The sequence below is a fragment of the Lotus japonicus genome, chromosome 4 (assembly GCF_012489685.1).
Source record: "Lotus japonicus ecotype B-129 chromosome 4, LjGifu_v1.2".
Lineage (NCBI taxonomy): Eukaryota > Viridiplantae > Streptophyta > Magnoliopsida > Fabales > Fabaceae > Lotus > Lotus japonicus.
In genome coordinates this window covers 51,439,598-51,456,141 of record NC_080044.1, presented here as the reverse complement: position 1 = coordinate 51,456,141, position 16,544 = coordinate 51,439,598, and the positions used below count along the sequence as shown (strand labels likewise).

Sequence of the window (16,544 nt, the reverse complement as noted above, 5' to 3'; positions counted from 1 at the left end):
GGGAGTAATCGCCGGGGCAGTGAGACACGGACAAGGAACGGCTCCTGGCAGGCTTCTAGGCGGAGGGGCACATGAATGAACCGATCTCACACCCGAACAAGAGGTATTCCGAGACTGTATAGGGATAGACTATACAGTTGAGGAGGGCATAAAAGATTTGATTGGTACTACTCATAACAACAAGTTGCAACTTCTTTTCGGGAGCCCAACTGATAAGAACTCCATGGTTAAGTGTGCTTGCCTTGGAGCAATATCGTGATGGGTGACCTCCTGGGAAGTTTTCCCGGGAAGTGCGCGAGTGAGACAAAGCGCACTGAAAAGACTCGTGTTGTTACCGTGAGACCAGTCGTCAGATCGGGATGTTACAAGAGAGCATCAGAGACCTGCCGATATGTTACAGAGTTTAGACGTGCCAGAATGGAAATGGGATAGCATCTCCATGGATTTTGTGGTGGCCTTTCCAAGAACACAGAAGAGACACGATTCGATTTGGGTAATCTTGAACCGTTTGACCAAGTCAGCACACTTTCTACCAGTGAGAACTACTTACAATGTGGAAAAGTTGGTTGAGATTTATGTGGCTGAGATTGTGCGACTATGTAACACCCCGATTTCGGTGGCGTCACTTTAGTAACCAAAATAAACTTAATGCGGAAAGACGTAAATAAATATTTTTTTTGTCGATAATATAAACAAGACTGAAATAAATAAAACCCAAATGCGAAAGGCAACAGAACTAATATACAATATATATAACATCCCCCGCTGTAAGTAGCGACCTCGTCACGAGTAACCTCCAGTGACGGAAAGTAGAAAAATGTAACGCCCGTAGGCAAAATGTACAATCCCAAAATGATAGGTCAAGTGTCAGCAACACAAGCCCTCAAAAATAAGAATAAGTCAGAGCTATGACACTAACACCCAACCTTAGTAGACTCTAAACACCCATCCCCCATACTTCCATCATCGACTCTCATCTGGTCATGCATGAAGTCCGGGTCCACGTCGAAGGCTCAGTAGTTGTCATTTCGCTCCGGGTCTTCCCCGAACGACGAAGAATCACGAAAGAATCCACCGACGACATCTGACAAAAAGGGCAGAAATAGCCCCCCAAACACAGGTAGCACGTGCAAGGGTCAACTTACGAAATACAGTATGGAGAATACAAGACATTAGGTAAAGTATAAGGGGTATATATATATATGTTGTATATGTACATATAAGTTCTGCATTGTCTACCCTAAGGTTTAAACATAGCATGTTATCAAATCTCTAGTACAATTCAATCATCAAAGCACATACGATATTTATCAACATCTACTCATCAAAACACATAACGATGTTTATCAACATCAACTCCTCTAAACGCATAACGATGTTCATCCACATCAACTCATCCAAATCCCCAACGAATATAATTAGAGTGCATGATATGTCAATGCAACGTCAATCTCGACAGCTCTGGAAGAGGTAGGCTGGGCACGATCGAGTCGGTCCTAACACTGGCATTGTGTCGACCATAACCCTCGAGTGTCACTTACAACCTTGACATAGCCGGATCAGTCCTAACCCTGCGGGTCGACTTTTCCCTCCGCCATGCCCGACAATCAACAGGTCGATCCTAACCTCACGGTCGATCATATCCCCCGTCGATGTCCGAATTACCCGAAGGCATAAACTGTACCCGAAGGCATAAACTGTACCCGAAGGCATAAACTGTATCTCATGATGATCTCCAAATCATCCGACTCATCTCTATCCGATGGTCAACACTGCTCAACGAGCAAAGAGCATCAACATGCTCGGAAACTACCCGTTTCCCGGCTTATCTCTCAGATAGCCCAACAACACAACTGCTCCCAGAGCACAAGAGTATCAACATACTCAAAACCTCTCAATATCTCGACACTTGGATCCGACGACACTTCTCGTTTTCCAAAAAATAAGATTTGACTCCTAAGCTTTCCTTCGAGATTATTATCATTATTAAAAGGTTTACAGGTTGTTTAATGTCTTATGAGTTTTCCTTACCAAATAGTTTCCACTTTATCTTATCGCAAATCTTATAAGTTCTCGGGATCTCCTAATCCCAAATGACTCCAGAGAATGTCTCGATCCACTAAAACCATACAAGGCCCGAATCCTCGTTTCGTCCTATCAAACTTCCTCAAAACTCAAAATAAAATCGGCATGACCTGCCCGCTATTCTCACTACTCAGAATCTCAGATTTCATTGCAAAAGCATAATTAACTCAGCACAATCAACCAGCATGTCATATATCCACATATTATGCAATAACCACGTAGCACTTAACATATAAAGCATGCACCACACATCCTAAATTACCCACTTAGCACTTAGCATGAAATTCAATCTCAAAAGCATTCAGTAGATGAATCATCTACATTGTCAGCCGGAGCCTCAGAAAACATTTTTACCAGTCAAACACAAACAAGTGCATAAACAATAAATCAAGTCGAATTCATCGACACCTAAAGCATTAACTAGCAAGGTAAGTTGCCCTTACCTCTAGTTATTCCAGCGTTCTCCTCAAACGTTCCTTCATAACGAGCTCCTTGATCTTCAGGAAATTGTTCAAAAGAACCTTTAGAGTAAACCACAGAATTCCATCAAAATCTATCAGAAACTAAGCTATCAATACTCACTAAGGTTACACGAAGTAGTACATACTCCGAGGTACGATAACCTAGCGCGAAAGGACAAGTTTTTGAAAAAGAAATTTTTCCTCCTCCCCCCCTATAGGGCTCGGCCACTTTTGGTAATTGTGGGGCTCGATTTTTCTTCGATCAAACTTGGTTCCTATGCTTTCATTAGTCGTAACGAAGGGTATTCTAAACTCGGAAAAATTATCGGATCAAAAACTGTCGCAGGGGTATTTTGGTCACTATTTTTAACTTAGAATTTCAAAACTGAAATCCCAAAAAGCAAATTTGACAGGGACGTCACCAACGACGTTTATGACAACTAATCCTACTAGCACTAAGCTAAAGCGATAGTTTTCAGCCTAAAGGTTGAAGCTTTACTCCAAAAATGGGTATTTGAGGCTAAAATTGATTCCGGCGGAATTTCGGCGACATAACGGAAAAACTAATCCGGCAGAAGTGATCTTGGGCACGTAAGGAAGATGTTTAGAATCAAAAATGAAATATTCAGGATAGTTTTGCAAAAACCTCAAAACTATCAGCTCAGAAAAGTCTAGAGAAAAGCTATGGAAAAAGCGATCAGAGGTAAGGATTAGCGACTATACCTCGAAACCTTGAAGCAGCAACTGATTAATCAACGATCAAGCAAGAAATGAAGAAAATCTCTTCTCCTCCTCCCCTATGCAAACTCGCGGCCCTCTTGGTGGAAATGGGTAAGATTTTGTGATATTTTCTCATTCTTGGCTATATATAGAGGTTGGAAAAACGCGGTAAAATGAAAGTTTCGCGAATCTGATTTTTCCGGCGTCATTCTCCGTGAATTCTAATATAGGTTTTGGCGAAAGAATTCCAAAACTAAAATGAGGTCTCCTTGTATTTTTGGCAACTAATGCAAAGTCGGTGTAAAACTATTTTACCCGATAAGTTGCTTTTTGCATCGGATGTCGGAATGGAAAACTTCCTTCTGAAGAAAGATTGAAATCATCAAGAGAAATGGGTGTACGCGTGTGGAATATTCATTTGATGTTCCGAATAGAAAAAGTCTTCATTGTCGGGTGATTATAGGGTTTTGAAATACCAGGGTTTCGGTTTCGGCAAACTTCCGATGATTGGAATCGGACGTTCGTAGATCCTAGAGTTTCGCCTCGAAACGATTGTGATATATGGAAAAAGAGAAGTTCTAACATTTCTCTGAAGATTTTTGGAATTAACTTCCCTCGTGCCTATAAGTGAAAACTAGCTATATACTAGGGTTTCTGACCTAGGTTTAAGCGTATAACGATCGTGCTATAACTTTTACTGACTTTGGTACAATCCTTTGACTTTTCCTGAACTTTCTCCTTCATAAATTTATTTCATTTGGTAAACTCTTGTTCAGGTTTCCCTTCACGATACATCAACCCTAATCGTGAATAGGATTCTATTTACTTGGCATAAGTTTAAAAACTTGGGTCTTACAGACTACACGGAGTTCCGACGAGTATTGTGTCTGACCATGATCCGAAGTTCACATCGCAATTTTGGGGAGCTCTTCATGATAGGGGTGAGCATAAAACCCCGACCCGGTCCGTACCCGATCTACCCGCATGCAAAACAGACAAAACGGGTTGTCTTTATCGGGTAGCGGGTCTGGGCGAAATGCTGCAACGGCCTGTAACGGTTGCAAGCGGTCGGGCCCGGGTGTGGTAAAAAAAATTTTCGGTACCCGGACCAACCCGACATCTATATATATTAGAAAAGAAGAACTTCTAGCATGACGTGTCGCTCCCACAGGCCAAGTTAGTGACGTGTCGCTCTCAGATTAATTCTCACTTAATATTTTACACGTAAGCTTTTCCACCTTAGCCCTACTTGCCACATGTGCCTGATTTTTCTTTACCTTATTTCTCCTTTAACAGCTAAACCTAATGTTCTTCCTCCTCCTCTTTTTTTCAATTGCACGGTTTCTTCTTATTCTCCTCACTCTGATTATTACTACGATCCCCATCGCGTATAGCCAGAACAACCCGTGTGCCACTTCACCGGAGCAAAGCCCCACCGTCGTCGCCGTCGTTTAGGGTAAACACAGTTTAGGGTTCCGCTCCGTCAGCCAAAGAACCAACACAGGGAGGCAATGTCAAGGTTCACTTTCTTCTAACTCTTCTCATTTAGGGGGTTGACTAACCTACTTATTATTGATTCAATTCCTTTGTGACAAACATGACACAGAAGGAAGGCATAATTTGGTTGAAGGGGAATTGCAAAACGAAGTGAATCGGGAAGAAGAAGAGTGGAATACCAAGCTAGGTGATTTGAACTGAGTCTGAGTAGTCACTCTATCCCTCTCTCATTTTTACTTCATGCTGCTTCATTGCAATTCCTTCCCTGTTTGGCTTTGATTTGCACCTTGTAAGATCAAGTTTTGATCTAGTAGTACAACTCTATGTTTTGATGATTACAAGTTAACCTTTTGATATGAACAATTGTGGTACTCTAACGTGTTTTTCTGAGTGTGCTATTTACAGGCTCTGACCTCAACTTAATCTCACACAAATCAGAAGCACTGTGTATAAAGAGCGACCCAAGCAACGCTTTCGCATTCACCATGTTCAGTATGAACAGTGAAAAAGCTTCAGAAGTTCTGAAGTTATACAAACTCTGATGTGGACTCAGTCACTAGAAGTTCTGAAGATCCAGAAAGTCTGATAACCAAGAAACACTGAAGGCTCAGATATTCTGATGGTGTAGAAGACTCTGAAGATCCAGAAGCTGATTAGTGAAATTCTGATGTCCAGAAGCAAGATACTCTGAAGACCATGTACTTCCCTCTGAGTTCAGAATCAGAAGAAACAATGGTCAGAGGATCTGGGCTTTCCCTCTGACTCTGGTCAACCGGCTTCACAAGTTCCAACATGAAGCTTTCTCCTGATCAGAAGTCTCCTAGGTTTAAAGGTCAAGTCGCTATCCAAGTACAAAAGCAACTGTACCTTCCTGACGACCTACCTAACAGTCTCAGACACAGTAGAAGCTGGATTTTCCAGAACTGCCCTCCAACGGTAGCATTTCCCATGCAACGCTCAACCCTAATCCTTGGAGTATATAAAGAGGCTGAAGACTGAAAGAAGCGGCTAGAAGCATTCACATACGCGCAAGACAAATTCAAATTCTTCTAAGCTTTCTTTCATCTGAAATTCATTGAGTTTACTATTAGCTTTTTAGAAGCAAATCTCTTGTAAACAATTCTTTGATAAACAGTTTGTTTAGTTCCTTTAGGAGATCAAGGTTGATCGGATCCTAGAGAAGACTAAGAGAGTGAATCTTAGTGTGAGCTAAGTCAGTGTAATTGTTAGTCACTTGTAGGTTTCAAGTGCAGTTGTAACTCTTACCTGATTAGTGGATTGCCTTCATTCTAAGAAGGAAGAAATCACCTTAACGGGTGGACTGGAGTAGCTTGAGTGATTTATCAAGTGAACCAGGATAAAATCCTTGTGTGCTTTTCTATCTCTTATCTTTAGCACTTAAGTTCTCGAAAGATTTGTCAAAATCTTTAAGGTGGAAGCTTTATCTTGAAAACGTTATTCAAACCCCCCCCTTTCTACCGTTTTTCATACCTTCAATTGGTATCAGAGCGCAAGTTCTGATTACCACACCTAACAGTGTTCAGTGATCCGGGCCGGTGTGAAAAACAATGGCTGCCACCACCAGTGAAACTCAAAGAGATGGTTACAATGCAAAGCCTCCTATGTTCGACGGTCAAAGGTTCGAATATTGGAAAGATAGACTGGAAAGTTTCTTTCTGGGTTTCGATGCAGATCTCTGGGATATTATTGTGGATGGTTACGAGCGTCCAGTTGATGCAGATGGCAAGAAGATCCCAAGGTCAGAGATGACTGCAGATCAAAAGAAGCTGTACTCACAACATCACAAAGCAAGAGCAATTCTTCTAAGTGCTATTTCCTATGAAGAGTACCAGAAGATTACAGATCGTGAGTTTGCGAAAGGCATTTTCGAATCTCTGAAGATGTCTCATGAAGGAAACAAGAAAGTCAAAGAATCAAAGGCATTGTCTTTGATCCAAAAGTATGAATCCTTCATTATGGAGCCAAATGAGTCCATTGAAGAAATGTTCTCCAGATTTCAGTTGCTTGTAACTGGCATACGACCTCTCAACAAGAGCTATACAACAAAAGATCATGTCATAAGGGTCATCAGGTGTCTTCCTGAAAGTTGGATGCCTTTAGTGACTTCAATAGAGCTCACGAGAGATGTTGAGAATATGAGTTTAGAAGAACTCATCAGCATTTTGAAATGCCATGAGCTGAAGCGCTCAGAGATGCAAGATCTGAGGAAAAAGTCCATAGCCTTGAAATCCAAATCTGAAAAGGCTAAGGCTGAGAAGTCAAAAGCTCTTCAAGCTGAAGAAGAGGAATCTGAAGAAGCATCAGAAGATTCTGATGAAGATGAGCTGACTCTGATCTCCAAGAGACTCAATCGCATCTGGAAGCACAGGCAGAGCAAATACAAAGGCTCTGGAAAGGCAAAAGGAAAGTCTGAATCCTCAGGTCAGAAGAAGTCCTCACTTAAGGAAGTCACATGCTTTGAGTGCAAAGAATCAGGGCACTACAAAAGTGACTGTCCAAAGTTGAAGAAGGACAAGAAGCCAAAGAAGCACTTCAAGACAAAGAAGAGTCTGATGGTGACATTTGATGAATCAGAGTCAGAGGATGTTGACTCTGATGGTGAAGTCCAAGGACTCATGGCTATTGTCAAAGACAAAGAAGCAGAGTCAAAGGGAGTTGTTGACTCTGACTCAGAATCAGAAGGAGATCCTAACTCAGACGATGAAAATGAGGTATTCGCTTCTTTCTCTACCTCTGAACTGAAACATGCATTGTCTGATATCATGGATAAGTATAACTCCATATTGTCTAAGCATAAGAAGCTGAAAAAGGACTTATCTGTTGTTTCCAAGACTCCTTCTGAACATGAGAAAATTATTTCTGATTTGAAAAATGATAATCATGCTTTGATCAATTCTAACTCTGTGCTTAAGAACCAGATTGCTAAGTTAGAAGAAATTGTTGCCTGTGATGCCTCTGATTGTAGAAATGAGTCTAAGTATGAAAAGTCTTTTCAAAGATTCCTAGCTAAAAGCGTGGATAGAAGCTTAATGGCTTCAATGATCTATGGCGTAAGCAGAAATGGAATGCATGGCATTGGCTATTCTAAACCAATTAGAAATGAGCCCTCTGTGTCTAAAGCTAAATCCTTGTATGAATGCTTTGTTCCCTCTGGTACCATATTGCCTGATCCTTTACCTGCTAAAGTTGCTAAAAACCCTCTTAAAAAGGGATCCTTCTCTATGTCTAAATATCATGCAAATATTCCTTTAAAATATCATGTTGAGACACCCAAGGTGATCAGAACCTCTGGGGTAACTAACAAGAGAGGACCCAGAAAGTGGGTACCTAAGGACAAGATTATCTATGTTGCAGATATCCTTGATAGCTCCACTGAAACACCAATCATGGTATCTGGACAGTGGATGCTCGCGTCACATGACGGGAGAAAGGCGTATGTTCCGAGAGCTAAAACTTAAGCCTGGAGGCGAAGTTGGCTTTGGAGGAAATGAAAAGGGTAAAATTGTTGGTACTGGTACTATTTGTGTAGATAATAGTCCATGCATTGATAATGTGTTATTGGTAGACGGCTTAACACATAACTTATTGTCTATAAGTCAATTAGCTGACAAGGGTTATGATGTTATATTCAATCAAAAGTCCTGCCGGGCTGTAAGTCAAATCGATGGCTCTGTTATGTTTAACAGCAAGAGGAAGAACAACATTTATAAGATCAGATTATCTGAGTTGGAGGCTCAGAATGTGAAGTGCCTTCTGTCTGTTAATGAAGAGCAGTGGGTATGGCATAGACGGTTAGGGCATGCCAGTATGAGAAAGATTTCTCAGCTGAGCAAGCTAAACCTTGTCAGGGGCTTACCCAATCTGAAGTTCGCTTCAGACGCTCTTTGTGAAGCATGTCAGAAAGGCAAATTCACAAAAGTCCCTTTCAAGGCAAAGAATGTTGTCTCAACCTCAAGGCCGTTGGAACTTCTGCATATCGACCTTTTTGGACCAATGAAAACTGAGTCTATAGGTGGCAAGAGATATGGGATGGTTATCGTTGATGACTATAGCCGCTGGACATGGGTAAAGTTTCTAACCCGCAAGGATGAGTCTCATGTTGTGTTCTCTACCTTCATTGCCCAAGTGCAAAACGAGAAGGCTTGTAGGATTGTGCGTGTTAGAAGTGACCATGGTGGAGAGTTTAAGAATGACAAGTTTGAGAGTCTGTTTGATTCCTATGGAATTGCACATGATTTCTCTTGTCCCAGAACTCCTCAACAAAATGGTGTTGTTGAGAGGAAGAACAGAACTCTTCAGGAGATGGCTAGAACCATGCTCCAAGAAACTGGCATGGCTAAGCACTTTTGGGCAGAGGCAGTAAATACAACATGTTACATTCAGAACAGAATCTCTGTGAGACCAATTCTGAATAAGACTCCCTATGAATTATGGAAGAACATAAAACCCAACATTTCTTATTTTCATCCTTTTGGCTGTGTTTGTTATGTTCTCAATACTAAGGATAGATTGCATAAATTTGATGCTAAGTCTTCTAAGTGTCTATTACTTGGTTATTCTGAGAGATCTAAAGGTTTTAGATTTTATAATACTGATGCTAAGACTATTGAAGAATCTATTCATGTTAGATTTGACGATAAGCTTGACTCTGACCAGTCAAAGCTAGTTGAGAAGTTTGCAGATTTAAGCATTAATGTTTCTGACAAAGGCAAAGCTCCAGAGGAAGCTGAGCCAGAGGAAGATGAACCAGAGGAAGAAGCTGGTCCCTCTGATTCACAAACTCTGAAGAAGAGCAGAATCACTGCAGCTCACCCTAAGGAATTGATTCTGGGCAACAAAGACGAACCAGTCAGAACCAGATCAGCCTTCAGACCCTCTGAAGAGACCTTGCTCAGTCTGAAAGGATTGGTGTCCTTAATTGAACCCAAGTCCATAGATGAAGCTCTTCAGGACAAGGATTGGATTCTGGCTATGGAAGAAGAATTGAATCAATTCTCCAAGAACGATGTTTGGAGCTTAGTGAAGAAGCCTGAGAGTGTCCATGTAATTGGAACAAAATGGGTATTCAGAAACAAGCTGAATGAGAAAGGAGATGTAGTCAGAAACAAGGCAAGGCTAGTTGCTCAAGGCTACAGCCAGCAGGAAGGAATAGACTACACTGAAACATTTGCTCCAGTAGCAAGACTGGAGGCAATCAGACTGTTGATCTCTTTCTCAGTGAATCACAACATAGTTCTACATCAGATGGACGTGAAGAGTGCCTTCCTAAATGGTTATATTTCAGAGGAAGTCTATGTTCATCAACCCCCAGGTTTTGAAGATGAGAAGAAGCCAGACCATGTGTTCAAATTGAAGAAGTCACTCTATGGTCTGAAGCAAGCTCCCAGAGCATGGTATGAGAGACTCAGCTCATTCCTTCTGGAGAATGAGTTTGTAAGGGGTAAAGTAGATACAACTCTTTTTTGCAAGACTTATAAAGATGATATCTTAATTGTGCAAATTTATGTTGATGATATTATATTTGGTTCTGCTAATCAATCTCTATGCAAAGAATTTTCTGAGATGATGCAGGCTGAATTTGAGATGAGTATGATGGGAGAATTAAAGTACTTTCTGGGAATACAAGTTGATCAAACACCAGAAGGAACATATATCCATCAGAACAAGTACACTAAAGAACTTCTGAAGAAGTTCAATATGCTGGAATCTACAGTGGCCAAGACTCCAATGCATCCTACATGCATTCTGGAGAAAGAAGATAAAAGTGGTAAAGTATGTCAGAAGCTCTATCGTGGCATGATAGGTTCACTTCTATACTTAACTGCATCTAGGCCAGACATACTATTTAGTGTTCATTTATGTGCTCGTTTCCAATCAGATCCAAGGGAAACCCACTTAACTGCTGTTAAGAGGATCCTAAGGTATCTGAAAGGCACCACTAACCTTGGCTTGATGTATAAGAAAACATCAGAGTATAAGCTTTCAGGTTATTGTGATGCTGATTATGCTGGAGATAGAACAAAGAGAAAAAGTACTTCTGGAAATTGTCAATTTCTGGGAAGCAATCTAGTCTCATGGGCAAGCAAGAGGCAATCAACCATTGCACTATCAACTGCAGAGGCAGAATATATCTCAGCAGCAATATGCAGCACTCAGATGCTCTGGATGAAACATCACCTGGAGGATTATCAGATCCTTGAGAGCAATATCCCAATCTATTGTGATAACACTGCTGCAATCTCATTGAGTAAGAATCCTATCTTGCATTCAAGGGCAAAGCACATTGAGGTAAAGTATCACTTTATTAGAGATTATGTACAAAAGGGCGTACTTCTTCTGAAGTTTGTTGATACTGACCATCAATGGGCAGATATCTTTACAAAGCCCTTAGCAGAGGATAGATTTAATTTTATTCTGAAAAATCTGAACATGGACTTTTGTCCAGAGTGAAGATGGATCAGAACCTCTGACTATGATACTTCTTGATCAGAAGATGTCTAGTCCAGAAGGTAACTCAATCAGAGTGTGTGTACCCATTGGTACTGACTCTGAAGCTGAGACAGCAAGACGTGTGTCAATATTTCTGATGCATAGTTCCTTGTGCCCGTGTGACAGTCTGTCAAGTTGCGTGTAGATGTGCTTCTCTCCTGTGTGTGATATGTGTATTTACTGTTACTATCTATCTCTAATTTTCAACCGTTGATTTTAAATTGCTTTTTGAATCAACAACGGTTATTTGTCAAAACCCACTATACACACACGATCTCCTTCACTTTCGGTTTTTACTCTCTCTCTCTCTTGCTATTTCAAAACCGCTTATCCTCGATTTCTCTCTCGATCTCTCTTCATCTTTCAACCTTTGTAACACCCCGATTTTCGGGTGCCACGGTAGTAACATGTTAAAGTAAATATGCAATCTTTTTCAAAAGGGATTTATAAATGTGAGTATTTTTGTTTTTCCTTTTCGAAGCATTTCTAAAACATGTAATGCATACTCCCAACCGTAAATAATTTACATCTGGCCTTGACCAAGGCACAACATAAAGGACAGGACAAATAGAATAAGATCTAACAACGGACCCACTATGCAATGACTCCATAGATCCGATATACTCCCTATGATTTCCACACTGGGTAACCATAGGAAAGCAATGCACCGGAACCTACCCAAAGGCTCTAGCCTTACACCCGACTCTATTCTTCGAGTCTTCTATAGTCCTTCCACATGGAGTAGCATCGGCTCATATCACCAACTTTCGTCGTCTGGCAGCAGGCCGACCGCCCAAACACAAACATACAAACAAAGCCAAGGAGCGAGGGTCAACTTACAGTATACAATAGATATACAATCAACATGCGACAAAAGGGGGTATATATATATATATGTTGTATATATACGTATAACTTATGTATTGCCTACCCTAAGGTATATACATAGCATATTTATCAACATCGAATCACGAATGACAATTGGATCTTCAACACATCAACAAATATAGTTAGATGCATGGCGTGCCAATGCAATGTCATGCTCAAAAGATGATCCGGATAAAATGTCACCATCTCGATGGATGGGACGAGCCAAGCATCTCGCTCCGCTAAAGCATCTCGCTTTTATGAAGCATCTCGCTCCTGTAAAGCATCTCGCTTTTATGAAGCATCTCGCTCCTGTGAAGCAGCACGCTCCTATGAAGTCCGATCTGAGATCGTCCTTCGGAAAGCAGCACACTTTCCAAAAAATGTATGCATGAATGCAATATGGTTAGCCAAACAACGAAACGTCCTCACCAAGGTACGCGTGTCTAGCTAGAGTACATTGTCTCTACAATACCCTAAGGTAAACAAAGATGTGCTAGTCGCACTTGGTAACTTTCCTAGTCACTTTGGCTCACCGTCACGATGGCCAATCAAACTGCTCCACGAGCAAAAGAATGCATCTCGCACTCAGTGACCTTTCAAGTTACCCTGGCTCACCATCTCGATGGTCAAACAACTCATCAACGATTAGAGAGAATGCTGCTCGCATTCTGAGACTTCTCGTCACAACAGCTCATCCTCTTGAAGACTGAACCAAATGCTCAAGGAGCAAGGAGTGTCATCCACACTCAGTGACTATCCCAGTCACAACGCTAGGATCGCCGACACTTCCCGTTTTCAAACTTAATTCAGATCCTAAGTCTTTTCCAAGAAATTGTTATTACTATTTGAAGATGTTCTATCTTTGGTTAATGCATTATGAATTTCATTTATGAAGTCAAGTTTCGTTTCTCTTTTGTTCCAAAACCCTATAAGTAAAAAGATCCCAATAAACCCAAGTAATTCCCCGGGAAGGTCTCGATCCTAAAACAATAAAGGCTCGAACCTTGGTTCGACCTATCAAACATTCCCAAAACAAACCCGTCATTGCCATGACGAAGATAAGTGTAATCCACACTCCGAAAGTCGCATTAAATGCACGAATATAGTCAGCACAATTTAATCATAAACACAAATACATCAAGCTCTATTGAGCGATGAAACATTAATGCAGTGCTGCAAAACATAACCCTGTCATATCCACTAGAAAGCGATAAGACAGAAACCAGTAAGCGGCCGAAGCCACTCAGAAAACGGAGACACACGTCTCATATAAGTTCACTTGGCCGAAACCTCCATAAATCATTTTCTCAGTTCCAAGCAATAAGCAAAACCAAAGCAGTATTCAATATCAACACAATAACCAAGTCGAATTGATCGACGCCTACAAAGCAATAGCTAGTAAGTAAGTTGCCCTCACCTTAGCCAACTCCCTTACTAAGTTGCAACTCCAATCCAATCACATATTTGCTTTCCCCATGTAGACTCGCTTTATTCCATTGTGTAGCTTCGATGCAAGGTGCTTCCGTTCTTCGTACCTTTCATAAGCATACTGAACGAAATCACTAATCGCGCTACTTACTACTTAAGTCTAGAGCTACAACCTCAAGCAAAAGACTCAAAGAAAACACAAGTTAAACTAAATCTTCGCAATGGTTATAAACCATTAGGATCAATCGCTGAAATTAAGACAAGTCATCGAAATGACAACAAAACAATAATAATGCTTCAAAAGCTTTTGACTTAGTAAATCAGCTTTAAAACCAAATACTCATATCTTTGTTAAAATAGAAAGAGCAAATAAAGAATACTTATTTATCGAGTCACTTACAACAACTTAATGTCTCAACTCGCTCTCACAATCTATTCCTCAAGCCAACGTTGTATCATTATCAATTCTTATCAAATCCACTAACTCTTATCAAGTAATCCATAAACCATAGTTAACTTCCAAGACAAACAATTCTTCTTACCTAATGATTATGTACTTATTCAAGACTCATAAGCTCCTTCAAAACAATCGAATCATTTCTCTTAAACTTAAACTCGGGATGTCTCGTTAGGCAAAGACCCTAGTCTCTTTGAAACTCCACTTGGTTCTACAAAAATCCCAAACTTATAGATTAGTCCTCAATCTCTAAGAAACGGCTTCTAGTCCTCAATTAATCCCTTAATTACTTCTAAGTCCTCGAACTTCCAAAGTTTCAAATCTAGACCTTCTAAAATCAAGTATTTGTAGTAAAGCTCATAAACTTCTTGGAATTCAAGATTCAATCCTAAGTCATCTTCCAACATCAAGATTTTCATCACAACTTAATCCATTCTAATTAATACCTTTCGGAGTCTAATTCCTCACTCGGAAATCCAAACTTAATTGCTCTAACTCTATCCAATCTTGTTATTCCTAAGCATCCATTCAAACGAGGTAATATTCGAACACTTATTCTATAACACTCCAAAGACTCGTTCGACTTTTAAAACTTTTCGCAATCGCTCTTTAACGAATAAATGTGCATAAAGGCTCAAACGTTCTTGATTTTCATAACGAATAAACAACGTGCGTAAGTAAGCTTCAAAAGATGTTTTCCTACTCCAAACCTTGCAATATAATTTTAAAATAAAAGGTTTTATCATCTTTTTCCCAAAGCAATTCTTTTCACTTGAAATAACTAATTTTGTCAAACGATTATAAACTGTACATCGACTTTGGATAATTTTTAAACACGTCAAATAAACTCCGAAAAATCTAATATTTTTATCCTGGCTTCATCTACAGGTTTTGTAAATCCTCATAAATTTTCAAGTCCAGATTCAAAGTACAAAATTCACGAAAAATCAAATACTACAGCAGTTCGTGAGAAACGGGACAGCTTAACCCGTGCTCACCAAAAAGCGTATAACTTGAGCTAGGGAAATCGAAACGACACGAAACCAGTGGAAAAAGTTTGCTAACAGAAAAAGATACAACTTTTATGAAGAACACAGTTCGAAAATCTTAACCGAAACATACGATTTTAACAGAACAGCGACTACTACTTTTGAAAACAACAACAGTTTTATGTGAGTTTTCGCAAAATCTTTTCAAGCACAGTAAGGGCTGAACCCGCATGCCCTCAGAAATCAACAACCATAACACTATCACTCACACCACACACACACACACACTATTCTATGTTCTTTCATTAATTTTACAAGGTACATGGACAGCAAAATTGACAATGATATATGACTTAGAGGAGCATAAAGACCCTAGAATTAATTGATCTAGATAAGAATGCCAACCCTATCAAAGTTGAAGGCAGTGGTAAGGTTCTCCTTGGCTGGTCATGGCTGCCCTCTCCAAGCATGATCATCAAGGCTGACGGCAATAACACAAAACTTGGACACGCAAAATAAGAGATGAATCAGAGCATGGATTAGGGTTTTGAAAGGGGTAAAACAGAAATTGGAAGGGAGGATTAATCTCTTACCCAAAATTGATAATCAATTCAGCAAGAGGAGGAGGAGAGCTCCTTATTTCTGAGTTCAGTTCCTTCTCCGGCGAAGGTTGGCCGGAGAAGACGGTGGTTGACGGCGGCTGGCGGCGGTTTCCGGCGGAGATGGTCAGAATCAGAAATTTCTTTAGGGGTTTTGAAGCTGATGATGAGGGGAGTTCAGTGGTGGTATTCGTTTCTCCAAAAGCTAAGGGGTTCGCCGGAGATCGAAGCTTGAAGGTGGCTGAAGTTAGGGTTTCAAACTCCTCTGTTTGGCGCCGTTTTTGGTCAATCCTGGTGGTGGTGGTGCTCGCGGTGGTGCTGGACGTTGGTGGTGTGCTCGTATCTGAACCAGAGGTAAGGAAAAGAGGAAGATGATGGCTTGATGGGGCTGGTTCGTGAGGGAGAAGGTGGTGGTGCTCTGGCTCGCGTGAGGAGAGCGCGGTGGTGGCGGTGGTTGGCCATGGGTGGCGGCTGCTTGGCCAAGGAGGGAAGAAGAAGTATGGTGATGGTGTTTGTTGCAAAGAAGAAGAAGAAGTGAAGAAGGAGAAAGTGAGAGAGAGATGTCGAGAGTGGAAGAGGGAGAGCGTGAGTGAGAGAGTGAATGTGAGAGAGAGAGAGTAAATCTGATTGGGTGTGGGTGGGGCCCACGTGGAGAGAGTGTGATCAGAAATTTGAATGTGTGGTGAGGATAAGAGGAAAAATAGATATTTTGAATGAGTGGTTGGGAAGGGAAAGGAATAAAGAATATTCCTTTGTGATGCTTGATAGGCTATCACAAGTAATAAAGGAATGGTGACCTGTTAGAACAGGTCATCTCTTCATTGAAGAAGGAGATAATTTAACAATAGAAATTATCAAAATTAAAATAAGATAATACACACAAAAATAATTATAATTAAATCCTTACTTTTAAATAACTTTATAAAAT

The 16,544-nt window shown here is 40.6% G+C and overlaps 1 long non-coding RNA gene and 1 pseudogene across 2 annotated transcripts; both read right to left on the bottom strand.

Moving 5' to 3' along the window:
* The window catches only part of LOC130711841 (bidirectional sugar transporter SWEET4-like), a 51,974-nt pseudogene that overhangs the window by 6,557 nt on the left and 28,873 nt on the right, over window positions 1–16,544 (bottom strand).
* On the bottom strand, window positions 11,678–16,275 carry LOC130711843 (uncharacterized). Of its 2 annotated transcripts, none has more exons than XR_009010786.1 (3): window positions 15,423–16,275; window positions 13,561–13,692; window positions 11,678–12,047 (listed from the first exon to the last, which is right to left on the bottom strand). It is a non-coding gene; the product is annotated as an uncharacterized LOC130711843 (long non-coding RNA). The 2 variants fall into 2 exon arrangements; XR_009010785.1 differs by having other exon boundaries at window positions 13,561–13,678; window positions 15,423–16,274.